Below are 18,894 nucleotides of genomic sequence, written 5' to 3'. Positions count from 1 at the left end.
AAAACCAAACATAGATAAGAAATCTCCGTATATAGAACATCAGAAACGGCAGACATGGAAGAGTGACATGTACCGAGGAGAACTCAAAAGCAAAAGGATACATTCAGCAATAGTTGAGAAACACAATCAAACCCACTGAAGAGAAACAAAAGCAGACCATTAGTCAATATTACATGAACACCAGAGTCTGGACACTCAGTGCTATGCAGTGTACAACCTGCACCAGCAGGTGAAGCATGGAGAGAAGACCTATAGACATTATGCTAGCTTCTAGACTGAGGTTACTGTGGCGACAGACAACAAATTAATCATAAAAAACTTTCATTTTCAATTTCAGTTAAATTATCATCACTTTGTAAAGCAAGTTGAAGACAGAAACCATCTAACGAGTACAATAACGCTCAATTGCACGTTACAAGCAAACTATTATGCTTCCTCAAGTATTTTCTTTTGAAATTTGATCCAACTTTTATACTTTTAAACCTGCAAAAACATGTATTTCTTATCATAGTTTTAGTAGCCAGAGCAGATAACTCAGTAACCAGCCACCAATCCATTTTGGACCAACTTCTAACTTAAAAGAAATAAAAATTTGTGATTCCACTATCTCCCTTATTAGATGCACGAACTTATCTCATTAACGGCCACTGTATGGAGAAACTACCATTTAATTCTACTTTCCACTTCTAAAATTTACAGATGCTGGAGCTTCCAAGTTCTTAATATCCCGCTAATGTGCCACTTCACGCCCCTATGTTTTCTTTGGTAAATTACTCTCGGTCCCCTTGAAAGATACCTAAATTACATGAATTATATCTCTATTTTGGAAAATTACACTCACTTCCCTTTCAAGCAAAATATGTGCTGAGAGTAAATATTTGACAAGTATGATTGGACACTTTTCATAATTGAGAAATTTGTAAAATCAATTAGTTAAAAAGTCGTCAATAAGAATGCAAAACATAACCATCAAACAATTGTCTAAAATCAGGCAACAAAAAGATTATGGACGACAATGAGGGAGAGACCTATATAAAAAGAGAAGTGCTGAGACTCTAACCAAGTTGAACAATTGAAATTACAGGCATCAATTAAACGATACCTAGATGTTATTAAAGAAACAAACCTGCAAAAAATGGGAGAGTAGTGGTTTGAAGTCTGTGCATGAGAGGCGGATGACTGAGATGTGAATGATGACTGGCGCATGGGTGGTGAAGGGCAAGTTCCAGTAGAAGACTGTCTAGTCAACTCAAAAGGCATGCTGCCACTTCCAGAGACTGAGGGCGTTCCCATACGATCTGAAAATGGGTGACCAAATGCTAGCCAGTCTTTTTCAACAAGTGCCTGCATGAGGAAGAGACTTTGAAGAACAAAAGCACAACAGAAAGATCTAAGGTCATTGCTATAGTTTCCACATATGACACGCATGATGAAAAGTGATTTGTCCGAAGTTAAATGTAGAACTAGAATGAAACCAGAAACAAACTGCAAGAATGTGGAAGGACTGCTTCTTTAATATACCTCCCAAGGAATAGATGCATACCGGAGCTGTTTACCCCACAATCTTTTTCATCCTAGGTATTGGGGAAGCATCCAAAGTGCTTGTGTTTGGTACATTGGTAAGTCAGATGTTTTGTAGTCATCCAAACCAAAAGGCAACAGTGATACGTTTGGATCGCATCTAGGTAAGCAACCCCCAACAGAAAAACCCACCCAGGGAGAGTGGGGATTCAATCCCAAAGTCCTTGCTGTACCAATTGTAAACCTAACATGGAATTTTAAATGCAGACGAAAGCAATAGGAAGAAAGAAGAAATATGACAGAACAGTGTCATTTCTTATTACTTTCTTGAGAAGGCCAATACATGACGTATTAGAACAGAAGGAGACGACAGTCTGTCTCATGACCCAAATTGATGCAATGGAAACAAGCAAAAAATTAGGAGGATAGTTACGATTAGAAGGATATATCACATGTTAAAACATAGTAAAAAAACATGGCAAAACGGAGGTACTATGATAAGAACTAACTTCCTTCACTAGTTTAGTCTTAGAAGAGGCATGGCAGCTCCGCTTCAGATGAAGACTTATCTAGGATTAGATATTGTAATATTTGTGTTTTATGTTTTATGTCTAAATGTGGACCCATGTTATGTGTCTTTTGTTAACCATTACAAATGTCTTGTCAGTTACCATATGTTATTATCAGTTTCATGCATCTAGGGCATGAAAGTTATTTTTAGTTACTGTGTCAGACTATAATATCATATTAAGCATTCTGCCAAGGACATGAATGAAGTACTATTCAGAAAACTTCGGGAAATCTCCTACTTCTAGAATTAGATTTTGATTCTAGAAGACTTCCATACCCACTTTCTCCTTCGTTCCCTCTTTCTACCCCTTATTCTAGCAAAAGGTATGGAGTCCTCTGAAAAGGGGTAGAGGAAAGCCAAACATAACACTCTATGAAACTATTAAGTGAGATCTTTCGATTAACAATCTACCCAAAAATTTGGCTGTTGATAAAGCCTAATGGTGTTGTACGATTCATGTAACCAATCCTATCTAGTGAAATAAGGGTATGTTGTTGTTGTTGTATCCTTTCTTTTTCTCTATCAAGTTTCAACCATACCATCGCATGTGACTTTTTGACAAATACCACAATATTATTATACTTGAGCGTCCTACAGCATGCCATGAATATACAAGAGAATTTAAGACACTGTTATACCAAATAGCTCCTTAATAGAATAGTAATAAAAGTCATTACCTGAAACCCTGTGAATGTGCGATAGAAGGGATCAAGTAACAAATCAGCAAGAGAAACCAATTGACTTGTTCTATCCCAGCCATCACTGATCAAAGCACAGACTTGGATTTTAAATACCAAATCAATTTGACTATGGACAGCAAACTGAAAAATACACAATTATATGCACCTGCAATGTACAAGAACAGAAGCCTTTTCCATATGAAGGCGAGCAGCAATCCAAGCAGCACCAGCTAAGACACTTTGAACGTGTAGTAGCCATCCACTGTCCCCAAGAGTAGATACTGAAGTAGACATACTACTTAGATTGCCTCCACCCCATGTTGACCCACCATGTCTCTATAAACCCCATAGAAACACATATAGTTGGTAAAACCCATACAAAAAAATCATCCAACCCATAATAAATACGATAATATTGCTAAAGTCCAATAGAATAGCATAAAAATGCCATTCACTGAAATTCTTGCCAAAACAAAGAGGTGTTAACTAAAATGTCCCATAACAAGTGAATGACAAGTTCTAATGCAGGAAATGACAAGATTCATGCTGCTCACTTGTCATTGGGACTTTTTGGTAATTGTGTTCTTTCTTTGGGACCTCAAAGTGGCTTCCCTTGAGCCCACAGAAAAACAGAGTTGGTAGAAAAACTGCTCAAAGATAATGTAGTGCATAACAAATAAGATGATCATCCTTGACATATGTAAAATAGCATTAAAAATGTCATTAATTCAGATTCTCGCCACAACATAGTTAAGCTAACATTTTCCCCATAAAATTGTAAGCAAGATGAATGTCACAAACATCAAGCGGAGAAGAACCATTATCTGGAACAAATTACCGGTTAGTAACATATTTTCAGCATGGAATTCTTCTCACAGCTATACAGTCAAATGGAGATAATTTAAGAATGACAACATCAATTGACATCGTTTCCAGGAGAGAGATTAAACTTTAGTCACATAAAAGGATGAATCGTGAAAGAAATCAGATAACATTTATGCATATGTCAGGGTCCAGAGTTATCCTTCTGATATCAACCATGACAACAGGTGTTTCAATTTCAATCCCGCAATGTGCAAACCCATTACTCCTTTGGAGGAATCCAGTGCAAAAACCTTTGTAATCAATGGCCTAGCCCTACTCAATATACCAAGGAAACAAATAACTAGACCTCTCTTAAGATTCTTAGACTAACCAAGAAAGATGACATTCCATCTGATGATGATTTGCCATGAGTGTCTAGGTATTCTCTTAGCCGAGCAAAGCTTTCTCTCATTGCATGGATGTTGTCTATACCAAAAAAACTACCTGATGATATATCAGGAGACAGATGTTTAGAATATGTGGCTACATTTATGACTAAAAGAAATCATACGCGGACAGGTCAAGACTTCTACAGACCTCACACTGAAAGTAATTTGAAGATGATTCCGAACCACCTCCCATGGCCCCATTAGCTAATGCATTTTCCTCGGTCTTGCATCAGCAATATAAAGCTTCCTAAAAGAAGAAAAAACAAGCAAGTTAATTGCCCATTAAGTTATTAAAAACATGACCACTGGAAAAAGCCTACTCTACTGTCAGTGATAAAGTAAACTTTTGGCACCGTACTACTATAAGATTCAACAGAAACATTGTTCATAATGATATTAATTAATACGGAAAGTAATTTACATCAGGAAGCCCTCACTAATTAACATCTAATGCAATATTTACCAAGTCTAGGTGAGTCATAGACGCATGTGATAGTTTTACTCATGTTGCTAGGAGTAACATGTTGATGGACATATTATGAAGGAAACTACAGTCTTACCTGCGCGAGCCATCATAAAGTTTGCCACATAATCCAGCGACGAGCTTTTCATCTGCATTGCTGCAGGTAAGTACACAAAAGCAAATCACTATTTATGAAGCAAAAAACCCATTATCAAACACTGAATTGTCATATGTGTCATTGGTACTATACATAATCCTTTAAAAAATAGTGACAGTCCGATCCCTCCAAACGTCCACCAAAAACCACAAAACCTTTCTCATTTGGCATTCACATGGTAGGTTTGATTAAATAGTCTGTAGTACCTCCTCATATTCATCATGAGGCCAACTAAAGGTTGGGATGAACGTGCAAGAACCGCTCCGTATCTATAAGTTGTCACTTGCATTAAGGCAATAGTATTGAATTGAGATATCAAATGTAAAATAATTAGAAGAAACCAAAATCAAAATAAGAAGCACAAAATTCTCAATTAATGAAAATAGCAGAACCATGACTACACGTATACCTGGGTGGCACCATGAAACTACAGGAACCCGACATCTACCACGAAAGCTGGAAGCTTGTTGCACTTCATCATCACTAGCATCAAGATCATGTAAAGTTGTCGAACAAATGGTTCAGCAAAATAAATCTTGGAAAAAATAGAACATTTGTATATTAGTGATATACCTTATGGTCTTTGGTACAATCAAAGCGAAAGGATAACTCTGGCACACGTTGTAGTTAGAGTTCACTTTACTTATTCTCCACAAGTCATTTGACAAGGTAAAGGATCCACTTTCAATCATATTGCTTGAAGCACGGTAAAAGCGTTTTCCAAGAAGCCGGAAATACTCATCTAGTAGGCGCACCTTTGGGTTAGAGTTAGTAAACTTAGAAGGTCCACATATAAATGCATAAAGATCCCATAGTACAGCTGGCTTTGTACTTCTTAGTAAGGCATCAAATATGACACGCCTCTGTAAAATTTAATAACAAAAATTAAAACCTTCACATCAAGGAAGAACGTGACAGCATCCACTCGTAGTTCACAACACAATCTCAGCAACTAAAAACAATTTACCAATGTAAGATCATGTAACTATTTCTTGAGGAATCCTTTTATGTTAACCATAACAAGTAACCTTACCATAAGAGTTCAGTTAGACTATTAAGAAACGGAAATTATTGACTATTTGAGCAAAAATGCCACTCATGCATGATGGTTAGCTGTTTCATGCTTCAAAACTCAAAACAAATGTTTAGGGGATGTAACTCATTCAACTCATTTGAGGTCAGGAACTGGGGCTTTATAATGCTAGCATTTTGAAACACCATCCGTACTTTCAGAAGCATCTAAGATGGGCCAAGCGCGTGTTGGAGTGGCACATTTTGAGGCACAAAAAGCTAACCGTTTGGCTTGTGATGACAGAAGATGACATAGGTAATCCTATGGTTTAAAATTTGCATGCAGAGCCAAGCAGGGGAAAGCATAATTGTACTTCTACACGAAAAATATGCGCCATTTGTAGAGAATAAGGGCTACAAAGAATGCCTTCAGGATTTAAAAAAAAAAAAAAAGAATCTGTTATGAATGCCATGATTACTGTCCAGTAGAATTACCTGCTTTGTACGAGGCCTGAAACCAAAAACGATAATTCTCATATCTTTTCCTACACAGAAGAGAAAATATAAATAATCAGACAAAGCTAACAAAGAATAAAGCAAAACATTAAATAGAGAACAGAATATAATAGGAAGACGAATGGTAAGGATGTTGCAAGGATTTACAAAGTAGTGCATTATTTGCAGTATTATGGTAGCTTATACTAGAGATCAATGACCAGAGTTCTACATCAAAGATTTTAAGCCATGGAAGTTCTGGAGGATAAGTCAGTTTTTCTAGGTTTGTCCTGGGCCCCTACAAGATTAAGATTTTTTAAGGGTTATATCTGTTTCCATAGTAAAAAATTGGAAGGCTCTTTGGGCTGATGTATTGTTTCATTTTGTTTTTTTCCCAGTTTGTCATGTGCTTTTTACTTCTATCCTCCTCTAATCAATATTTTTTTTTTTTAATTATAAGCAACATTAAGATAACAAACCAAAACTGGCAGAAGTTCAGGGATAAATAACCACCTTTGTTCTGCATTATGAAGTGGCTCAGCAGATTTTGAATAAGCCGTTTGATTGAAGAAGCAGACAAGAAGGAGGAGGAGGAGGAGGAGGAGACTTAAACTAATTGGGAACTTAAGATGAGTGGTGGAAAAATAAACTATCCAATTATAAATACCCTAACAAATAATATTTCTTATTCAAACACCATTATAATAAAATTCCCTCCACTCATTGTCAAAGTTCTAACTCTGGGCATATTGTAAATCTCATTGATGTCAGCTTATTTTTAGCTGTTTAACGATCATGTAGATTATTTGTTGTTGGGAGAGAGAATTTCAAGGATTGCATTGAAAACATCATCTCTACACCAAGAACCATTCTCTTGACAAGGAAATAATCTCATAAAAGAATAAAATCTATAATAACTTGTCATTCATTGTTAGCCGCCACCACATTCGTCCATCAAACTAACTTTAACTGCAACAAAACGTAATCAGATTGGAAATAAATATGAATTTGTAGCATGCCATAACTTATAACACCCCCAAATTCCAATTAATTAAAAGATCATTCTTCCATTTTATCATTTTGATAAACCTACAAGCATTATATTGCGCCAATCTAATCCATAAACATCATGTAAGTTTATTTGCTTCAACACTTTAAAGCAGCAACTTCTTGATGGAATAATAATTCTCAGTTCTTGTTATGCATTGGGTCAGTACTAACTTCCACAGCAATTTCACATGGAATGTGATTTTCATCACAATGAAGAGGCCCAATTTGATGGTGTTGTGCATGCTTAGAAATCCTTTAGCATATTAGGTTTAAAGGAAATGCTCAAATTTTCAAGGACTCTCATAGGGTATAACTATATAATTTCTCAAGATCTCAGCCAATGCTTTTCTTATAATGTTACTATCTCCAACATACAAAGGGATTCATCGACTTTGTTGTATTTTTACCCTCTTCAGCAGTAGTCTTTCTCTATGCTCACTTGGAGGAGATTTTGCATAGTGGTCTCAATAATTCGAGAATGTAAAGGAAACTTTTATTTAGAGAAACTTATTTGAGATCATACCAATAACCTGGAGCAGTCTTTGTGGGGGTGTCTTGTCTAATTGACGATTGGCTGACTGCATCTTTACAGCCTACAGGTAAAGGACAGCGAAAAGCTTTAAATCAAGTAAAAGTAGAATGCAAACACGATAAAAGAGGAAAACAACATGGAATTCGATGCATAAATAGATCACCTGGTTGAAATTTGAAAAATACATCATAGATAATGATTAATAATATTACACAAATCAATATGGAAAAAAAAGATAATATGAACATCCATTCCCTGTGGCTCTGCTTATATGAACATACAAAACCAGTAGCAAAAATAATGTACTTAGCATATGTGAAATAGGCTAAAAAGGAAAGATGGTTATGCTTAATATAACTGAGCACATGCAGAATAAAGAAATCTACAGCATAAATTGTACATTTGATTTGAAAACTTACTATCTTGTTAAACTTCTCAATTGTTGCAAGTGCAATCGTTCCAAGGGCAATAATATTTCTAGTTCGATCACTCTAGAAAAAGTAAGAGCACATCAGAGGACATTACTCAGTAAAGTAAACATGCAGATGGAAAAAAAAAAAAAAATCTAGCACCTGCAGACATGGATTACAAAAATATAAAAGCTAATATATTCAGCAACAAATGCTCAGAAACTGAATATTTTTATTTTATCAGGACTCATGCGCTTCAATAAAGGCGAATGCAATGATATTTAACAGGAACACAATAAAAGTTAGTGTCAGAATCAGATCAGATCAGATCAGATCAAATCAAATCAAATCTCTTCTAGCCGTTAGAATCAGATCCCCAATTACCTGTTGTTTCTATTTTTAATCCCTAGAATCACGGTCCCATATCAATGGGATTTCTCTCCCTTAATTTTCATTTAATGTGATCAGAATTCCAAATATATTATGAGGAAATCTGATCCTATTTATGTACTGCTCTCCTATTGGAATCATCTATCAATTACATTCGAATTATTCACAATAGTTAGGAAAATAGAATCGAAAGTCAGAGATGAGTTGTTAGAATTGTGTGACATAGTGACTAAATGACAGAGGAAAACACGCCAGAAAATAGAGCACAGGAGAATTCTGTCATAATGGGTTTGGCCCATGGGGAAGCAATCAGGGAACAGCATAATCATTATTAATGGTAGGTCAAACCATATCACTATGGTGTGTTAATCAGAATGAGTCGGTTGTAAAATACAAGGCTTATTTATGATGCATATAGATGTATATAAATACCTAGGCTACTGTGTATTGTTCAGAGTGGAAATTCAATTCATTTATAGTTAACAGGAGTTCTGCAATCATCCTTCATTGCAGCTTCATTTCTGAATCTCCACAGAGGTTCCTTCTTCTGTTTTCTTGCTAATAAAGGAAAAAAAAGTCTCAGTACTAACATAATAGTCCTGTTTTCATATTTGTTCTTGGTCTTCGAAGCTTTTCATTCTCCCAAAATTACTAAGCAAGAATTTCAGACAAACATTATTATGTTTATCACCTTACTGGGGGGTGGGTGATTCTAAGTCACACCTCTAGGTCCTGTCCTAACATCATAATGCCTAATCAAAATCTAAATTTCAGATGACGAAATATTATCTGAAGGACTTACCAGAAAAACAAGACGAAAATTTGTGACCACCAATGTGCCTGCATCATCTGAATTAATAAGAACAACGCCATGTCCCTGAACATAAACATCATATGCAGATAATTTTCGTCTAGAATAGATTCACTTATAATAAATGTAAATTAAAACACTGGGACTTGAATTTCTAATGACGATAGATGTTAATAGTCCCTTGAGAAGTTCTAGATACAAGCTGAGATAAACCATCATATTAGCTGACTTATATTGACTTAGTATAATCCTTTGGCTGGATTTTTTAGGGTCAGAAAGTTAAAGTAATGAATAAGTATATAATTCAATCTATTTTTCAGTTGAGTCACCAATATTGAGGATGAGGTATTTGTTTAAAACATGCTAAGAACTAATTAATAATGATGGTCGAATGCATGTGTGCTTTGTCAGTCTCAAGAATTCTTTCAAAACTCGAGAGCACACTGGTTGCTGCAGTATCCCCATAACCCTACATCTAACTTATACAGAGAATGAGAAGAAATAACCAGAAGAGGAGAGATAAATAACAGGTAAGGGCAGAGGGGGTGAGATAGAAAAAGTAAACACTCGAGGACACAAACAGGACGCGTAGCCACAAAGGATGCAAGAAAGAATGAATGAAGTGAATGAGGCGTTGAAAGGCAGGGAGTGTGCAAACAGAAGTTAAAATGACTCCCAAAAGTGGCCCTTATTGTATTGACACATGGCGTGCACGTCACACCACTAGACACCCTTAACAGCCATGCTAATAAATTAGCAGCAGTGTTATCAAAATTGGATATAAACAAACAGTTCAACAGGAGAAAAAAAATGTTTCGGAATGTCCACACCAAGAAGTCATTTCGGGAATCCATAGCTTAGATAATCTCCAAAAATAGAAAGTCTTTCTCTTTTCTGGGGAGAGCAGCAAGAAGAAAACAAATGAATAATGAATATGCTTTCCCTACAGCAAAAGGGGGAAAAATGAGCAGGTTAGGCTCCAGCTGTTCGATGCTTCTTTTTTTCATTTTTTGGTTGTTGGTTCAAAAACACATAATTTTCCCAGGCTAAACATTTTCTTCCTGTATTCTAATGTTACATAGGTAGTTAGGATGGAATCTGACAATGGTGATGGTTTTCCTGAAATATGGATTTAATCTCAACAAATGTTACAATATATTATCGGTTGTTTGTTTAGAGTTGAAGTTGTATATGACATGTTTGGATTTGAATAAAAACTATAAAATTTTTTTTTTTTGCTTCCTCATATAATATTTTAATATACAGAATAAAAATATAATAATGTAATTATGACTTGTTTGACAAGATTCAACCATGATCAACCAAGGAATCTTGAACCAGAACTTCATGTCAATGACCAGCCAATTATAAAATTTATAATATTGCTAAGACATGAATTACAGGGGACGTTCGCTAAGCATTTGTTTACTTGGGTATATCTTCATCCTAATTCTTACAAGATAAGGGTTTTGAAAACTGCTTAAAAATATTTATCCACACACTAATAACTTGTGATTTCTTTGTCATTTTCTTCAAACTTGATATATTAGTCCATCTTGGTCGTACACTTGCACTGCTTTGTATGCATCCTGTCCAAGGATCGCAAGCATTAGTACTTCAAGTTTGACTTGTTATGTGTCCAAGAGGAGACGGTTACTTGGGTAATTCAATCATGTTATTGAGTTTGTATGATTCATAATATGGTATGAGAGTATCCAAAGTCATCCTGCCACTCTTTTTACTACCCTTAAATTCCACATATTATGCAGATTCTGCTCGGTGATCACGTTACACAGAGCAAAGAAAGTAGTGCAACAAACAGCGAGCGAGCAGAAAAAGGAAAAAAGGTAATGCAATTGCGGCGTAAAGAGTAAAAGCACTGCATACCTGGGCTATGATGTTTTCTTCCTCCAGCAAGAAATCTAAATTGGCATGCGAAACGTTGCGTGAACCAGGCTGCAGATAAATTCACACACCAAAAAAAAAAAAGGCAAACAAATGGATTGAGAACGTAGAGAAGAAACAGAAAGAAGTGAATTGAAAATTCAATTCAAATAGGAGGAAACCTGAAACTTGGTCCATTGGAGGGCATCCCATGTACCCGTGCCCTCCATCTTGGAGGAGTCAGAGGCGTCCCTGAGAGACGTTGATCGAGTGTTGCGTGGCTTCGGCGCGGCCATGACGGCGAAGAGGGAACCACCACCACCACTAGTATGCAATGCGACACGGGGACACCGTCCTGGAGAAAGAGCGCGCGGCGAAGGCTCACCTGCCGTTCAAAGAAGGGGTCCTCTTTTCATGGACTGCTTAGCCCCCCTGGTAGGCTGGTAGCAAATGTTGGCCAACATGGAGAGAAACATATCTTAAAAATTTTTAAGTTGTATAATTTTTTTCCCAAATATAGTTATTTTAGAAATCAAAATTAAATAATATATAAACATTACTTAGAATAAATTGTATTTTTTTAATTATAACAAGGGCAATTAGAGATGGCCTTTTGTATTCATATAGAGTTACAAACATTATGTTTAAATGGCCATAACACCTTTCATTAAGATCAATAATGGTTGGGTTTTTAAATTAAAATCTCTCAATATATTGTTTTTAAAAGAATTTCTTTTTTTTTAAATGTATAAGAGAGTTTAATACTTTAATAAGTGTACTGTAAATATGAGAAATTAAACTTACCGAATCAACAAATGATTACCTCCGGTCCTAATCATAAGAGCTAGTTGATTTATTTAAGAAGATTAAAAAAATAAGTTAAGTTAAGTATTTGTAATAAATATATGCTGTCTTTTCTAAAATATTATTATTAATCAAATGTATTGGCTAGAACTATTATTATTAGAAAGACTTCAATAGAAAAAAAAATACATAAATATGATAAACAAAATGAATTGGGGTCTGATATTTAAGAACAAAACAAAATAAAGGACTAAAGTAGTATCAGATAAGGAATGTTATGGTGTTATAGGAACAAGAGAAATTCATTTCGATGGTAGAAAAGTAGGAGAGTCCATTTTATTTACAAATGAGAAAATATTTTAAAACTATTTTATTTAAGAGAACATTTTCCTTAAGCTTAGACTAATTTTTTTTAAAAAAATCCGTGCATAAATAGATAAGAGTTCTTTTCGGCCCCAAAAAATAGTGTTTTTTTGGTTAAATAAGAATTTAAAAAACAAAGTGGAAATCCTGGAGAACTGTACACACGTGATATGTTGTATTTGCATGAGAAGATCAAAATATCTTCATAGGGGTTGCATGTACTTTTCTACCCTATCACTGTTTTCCTGTCCTCTCTCAACATTTTAGTTTTAAATTTTTAATCAATATAAATAATAAATTAATCAATATAGAATATTAAAATTGCAGCTTATTTTGAGATAAGTGCAAATTCAAAAGTTCATTCTAATTATTATATTTGATGTTATTGCACCAAATGATATGGCTTAATTTTTTTTTTTTTAAATACTGGGACTACAAAATCTGATATCTTTTACTTTGAAATTTTAAATGTTTTTAGAAATATAGTCTCTTCATTATATATATATTTCATAAACTTATAACTAGAAGTGATATTTGCAAATTGCAAATGATACAGTTCCTCTTTCTTTTTCTTTTTTTGGGGTGATATATAGCTTCTTCTTTTTTTTTCTGATAGCGAGTTCCTTTTTTGGTAATAGCAGTTAGCAGACAACGCACAGTGCTTGTTTTGTTTTGTTTTAGTGTTATTGTCTTTTACTTAATTTGTCATCCTGCAGTTTGCCGAGATTTGTTAATTATTTATTCTTCTAGTTCTTAATATAAGATCTATTTAACTAATTTGATTAGATTAAAGAAGTTAGTAAGTTAGTTAATTATAAAAAACGTGACATGTTTTTCCTAAAATACTATAATCATCTTTTTTAACACCAATTCTCTTTCTTCTACTTAATTATAATTGAAAGAGTATCTAAAAAGATAATTTAGATAAAATTGATAAATATGAAATATTAGTCTTATATTTAGGACCAAAACCAATTTAACAATTAGACCCTATATTAAGAACAGAAAGAGTATATAATATATTATATCTAACCAAGATCCCAATTGGAGTAATTGACTGTACTTTGAACAGAGTTAAAAACGATTTACACGTCATCCCTCGCCTAGAGAGTAAATTTTAAGCAAATGACACAGCTATATTTCTTCTTTCCTGTGTTCTAATCATAGAAAAATCATGACTTTTAGCTGAAAAGGAGAGGAGAGGAAATGGGCAAAGAAAATTTCACGTGGCATCTTCTTCCTTATTTGCTTGAAGGGTCACAACAAAACTATAAATTTTTAAGAGCATAGATTTATCACTATTTCTTTTTTTGAATAAACTCGCAAGTTTAAACATTATGACATCTTTTGTCATCACATTTGAGATAACTTACAATCATGTTCTGTGTAAGTTATAACAGAACTCCTTTATAATTCCTTTGTATACTTATCTGGTATTTCGTAAATCATGATTGAAAAATTACTTATAAGTCATTTCAAACAGCCTTTGTATAAAGCAGGGAACAACATGGTTCATTGATTGATGAGATTATCCAAACAATGATTATGATGGTGACAAACTAGGAGTAAACGTGAGATTTATAGAGCACCATGTTTTATATAATGTACTAGGTACAAATATCGTGTCAAGCTTCCATGCTTGGCCAGCAATAAGATCATATAGAAAGTAACCATGATAGCTATACAATTAAGTAATATGCAGATGTTCCTAAATAAACACGCCCTAAACATGATGCAGCAACTCACCACTGAAACAGAAAGGCTGGGGTAATTTGAATATCTCAAGCTTCAAGCAAAGAGAAATTTATGGATACTTCCTTGTTCGGTTGCTCCTATATCTGATACGAAATCACCAACATGGGTACATTAAAATTTTCAATATATATATATATATATATATATATCATATCCAAATATCTTGTAAATTTCAAATTACTTGAAAACTAAGTTATTACATACCACACATCCACCAAAAGATCAACTCCTCTTTGCAAGATGAGACCAGCTATACAAGTTTTGGCAGCTAGGAACTCGGCAAAGAAAAAGAATGACAAATGTCCATGAAACTCATCTCACCAGGAATTCATTCTGCTACTACAATTTCTATAGTAGGGGCATTACTCTCAGCTTCACCCAGCATTTTAACTTTTGATCTGCGAGTGTTGAGATTTAAGAAGCCACATTGTTGATGTTTGTCCAACGTGTTTCCCCATCGAACCGGAATTTTGTTGGAGACAGCAACGAGCTAAGTAAATGCTTACCCTTTCAGATCAAGATACTCACGGAACATTCTGCTACTGGCACACTCCGCCAGAGCTTTTGTGTTAAGTTCCTGACCATATCTCCAGACATAATTCAGTCCAACAAGAAGCTCAGTTATTGTTGCTTCAGTCTTTTCTTGATTTGCGAAGTAAAGCGTTTGTACCAGCAGCACATTTGTCCGAGAAACAAAGCTCTGCTGCTCAAAACTTCTCTCAGACTGCCATCTAATCATGTTATGAGCAAGTGGAGCCAACCATTCCAATATTCTTGACATAGCTTCAGTCCATTCTTCTGCTAGAGCCGTATCATAGACTGATGACGCCATGGTCTTCGCATATGGCTTTAGCTTATCCCTAAGGGCAGTTCTCACAGTTGTCGGTAACATATTGTACAGGTCTTCTCTTGCATCAGGGCCAATCAAGTGCGGAGTAGCTGCCAACTTCTCAATGACAATGATAACATTTGCATAGTGTAGTGCCAAAGCAGCAGCACCAAGGTATCAAGCGGAGGATTTAACAGCTTGCCCTTAGAACTCAAGACTGATTGATCATAATGAACTGCTTTTCCACGACCAGCTAGGCTTGGATTAGCATCATAGACATTCTGCGTCCCCATTTGAACATCACTGGAGCTTAAGTAGCACTCGCTGACAGAGGAACTGTCTGCAGCCATTATACAGCCTTTGAAAGGCCCCACTTGAGTTAACCGACTGGCTCTTGTATGAGTTTTTTTGGCGTAGCCGGGAAACTTCCAAATCTTGCCAATTTTATTTTTTTGATTGACTGGGGCAGATCTCTGCAAATTCGTCCCCAAGGGACCAGAATAAAAATTGACACTTCTATTATTTCCTGAAATTGGGCCCGATTTTGTGGATGAGTCACCAAGAGGACCTGAATGAAAAATGCTGGTTTTATTTGTTTTTGACATTGGACCTGATTTAGCAGTAATACCCACAAGGGGTCCTGACGCAAATCTGGGAAGACTATTCTCAGACGGGTGGACTGAAGGTTGCTGCAACAATGCAGAAACAGATTGGCTATGGTAGATATAGTCGGAATTCAAGTTTCTTGAATCATTGGTTTCACTACCATCCACTATGTCTTGAATTCCAAACACATGGTTGATCCTACTAAAAATTGTGAATAAGGATCGAGCTAAAAGAAGTACAGTGTAATCATATGTCCTGTTCCACAGAGAAATATCCTGTAGGTTCTTCACCTCATGCCTCTTCCATGCAACCTTTTTCTGAAAGTCAATTAAATTTACACCATCTGACTCACCATTAGACTTGATTCTTCGAAGAGTTTGCTCAAAATCAGCAAGCACTTCCATCTCCTGATAAAGACTTGCATTAGTTGATATAAACTTCTCCATCTTCTTAACTTTCTTTTCCATCTTCTTCCAAGTGAGTTGCCAGCCGTATGGATCAACGCCTATGTTCATAAACTCATCAAAGGCACTCCCAAAACCTTTCAAACTTGGGTCGCTGCATTTCTTCCCAAGCCTAGCCACAGATTTAGCCACTTGTGACAAGGACTCAAGCATCTCTGCACTAATTAAACCTACAATAAAATTCTCATCATCTGAAACGAGCTTTTTTATGCCTACTGAATTTGAAATCTCTTCTCTCAGTTTAGCAACCCGCTTATCACTCAAACATTGCCACAAATTAACCAGCTTGGACATCAAGCTCGCCACTTCAAATGCTAATACTCCAATTGCCGCCTTCTCATTATTAGCATGATGCTTCCGTGGTGTCTTCCACAGATTTCGAAACCATGACTCGGCAACCATCTCTTACCTTGGAAAGCACAAGAAATATGCTTTCTAAGATCAGTTTTCCATCAAAGCTCTGTTGTGCACAACAAAAAAGACAAGTTAGACTAGTTACCAGATCAGTTTCAAAATAGTGAAAGAAAATGCAAGTTTAGCATAGGATATCATCCAAAGTGGTATACTATCGCCAACAACAATATGCTCCACCGATCAAACATCTTCCAATTTTCATGAACTACACACTGTGAAACCACAAGTACATTCAATAGCTAGACTTCACAAGAATTTAGAAAACGCAAGTTTTTCTTAGTGAAGCATATTGAAGCTTCAGTAGCTAGACATTCACAAGAGTTTAGTAAGCTGAAACTTCTTTTGTGGAGCATATTAAAGCCAGATCACCGAAGCTTAGATCAGCTACTTTGTCATCTTTTTATTTACACATTTAGTGACTACTCACTTCTATAATCTGAAATATGTTGTGAATCAATTAAATTTAATTAAAATTCTCTGGTTGATATGACTATGTTTTGATTTTGGGGTTTGTAAATAAATAGATATTTATAAATTATTCAGTTGAGGATATTGAATGATGCTATACTGCTCTGTAAATCCGTGATTTTGGCTGGAATTATTGTGTATCTAACTTTCGAATTGAACATATATATTGTTCTTTTAAGTCTGCAGTGAAAAAAAAGAAATTTAACTTAATCTGAGGTGCAAAACCAGACATTACAGTACGATTAAGTAATTTTCATGTCCCGTTCCTTTGGTACTTTGGCTGTCTGTCACTGCTTCTTCTTTTCTTTTTCTTTTGATAGACAGAAAGACTAAATTGAGAACCATATAGGCTAATATCGCTTTCTTTTCTGGTAAATATTGATAGTTGACATATACCGGACCTTAAAAGTTCGCATCGCCTACATCCAAGCAAAATCTGAAGATTCCATATGTTATTTTCTGTTCTCTCGTTCACGGAAAAAAAAAAAATCCACAAAAACGACCAAAGAACAAAAAGTATAATTTTCCGGCAAAGGATTTCATCCCAAATTGTATGAGACAGTAAAGGAAAAATAAAACACCCAAATCTTACCAAAGAGGCAAGAAATCACTTGGCACAGATTCCAACACCTTTATTCTGTAGGTTGGAAAAACATAATAACCACTTGACTTCTTCTTTGGTAGTGAAAATCTACTAAACATCACTTCACCAGTTTGTTCTCTCATCTGGTAAAACATTATCAATTCGAAGTTCAAACTCAAATTCTAGCCCCTAAATAATTCGATTACATCAATGGTAAAGCAAACAAGACCAATCCAGTAGGATCAAAGAGGAACATAGCAACAACTATAATGGAAGAATAATAGACCGAGAAACTTACCGATCACCCCTTAGTTGAGAGCTTCAGTGGAAGACGAAACTCAGAGAGAGAGAGAGAGAGAGATGGGAAATGGGAAGAAGCTGGGAAGTTGCAGTGAGGAAATTGGCCACATGGAAGGAAGCAGAAAATGGTAGAAAGAGAAAGCGAGTGAAATAAAGGATATGTTTAATTATTGGTTATTTAAATTTTGACCCCTGCTCTTTCTATTATTTGAAATTCTTGATATTCAATTTTGCATATTGCATATTTAAACATTTTCTAAAATTTTCAACTATCCATAATTTATAAACTTACTAGACTATTGTATTTCTATGACATTTATATAGTAATCCTCCGGTTCTTAATATAAGACTCATTTAACTAATATGATTAGATTAAAAAATTAGGTAAGTTAGTTAATTATAAGAAATGTGACACATTTTTCCTAAAATACCATAATCATCTTTATTAATGCCTCATCTCCCTCTTTTACTTGAATATAGTTGAAAAAGTATCTATAGGGTAATTTAGAAAAAATTGATAAATATGAGAAATGGTCTTATATTTAGGACCAAAACCAATTTAATAATTGGATCCTATATTAAGGACAGGAGGAGTATGTTATTGTATAATATCTAGACAATTTAGATGCTTTTGACAGTAACTTTCTCTTCCTATGCAATTTTTTTATTAGATTATACTCCTCTGGTTCTTAATATAAGACTCATTTAACTAATTTGATTAGATTAAGGAAGTTAGGTAAGTTGGTTAATTATAAGAAATGTGACACGTTTTTCCTAAAATACTATAATCATCTTTCTTAATACCCCATCTTCTTCTTCTACTTGATTATGGTTGAGGGAGTATCTATATAGGTAATTTAGAAAAATTGATAAATATAAGAAATGAGTCTTATATTTGGAATCAAAACTAACTCAACAATTAGGTCCTATATTAAGGACAGGAGGAGTACTATTATTACGCATTTTAAGTTAAGAAAAACAATGAATGTATAGTAAAATGTGAGTGGAGATGTGAGATTCAAACTCTTACATGTTACCCAAAAAAAAAAAATCTTATCACTTAATCACAAAAAAACTAAG

General features: G+C 34.9%; 2 pseudogenes; both read right to left on the bottom strand.

Annotated features, from left to right (window-relative positions):
• Nucleotides 1-101: 101 nt before the first annotated feature.
• LOC114736716 (phosphatidylinositol-3-phosphatase myotubularin-1-like) lies at nt 102-11,639 on the bottom strand (annotated as a pseudogene).
• A 2,247-nt stretch (nt 11,640-13,886) lies between these two features.
• Nucleotides 13,887-17,863, bottom strand: LOC114736717 (uncharacterized; annotated as a pseudogene).
• Nucleotides 17,864-18,894: the final 1,031 nt, after the last annotated feature.

Source organism: Neltuma alba, unplaced genomic scaffold (genome assembly GCF_004799145.2).
Source record: "Neltuma alba isolate B1F8T4 unplaced genomic scaffold, ASM479914v2 tig00013361_pilon, whole genome shotgun sequence".
Classification (NCBI taxonomy): Eukaryota; Viridiplantae; Streptophyta; class Magnoliopsida; order Fabales; family Fabaceae; genus Neltuma; species Neltuma alba.
Note: the sequence above shows the minus strand (reverse complement) of the source record. Positions and strands in the feature narration are given on the sequence as shown.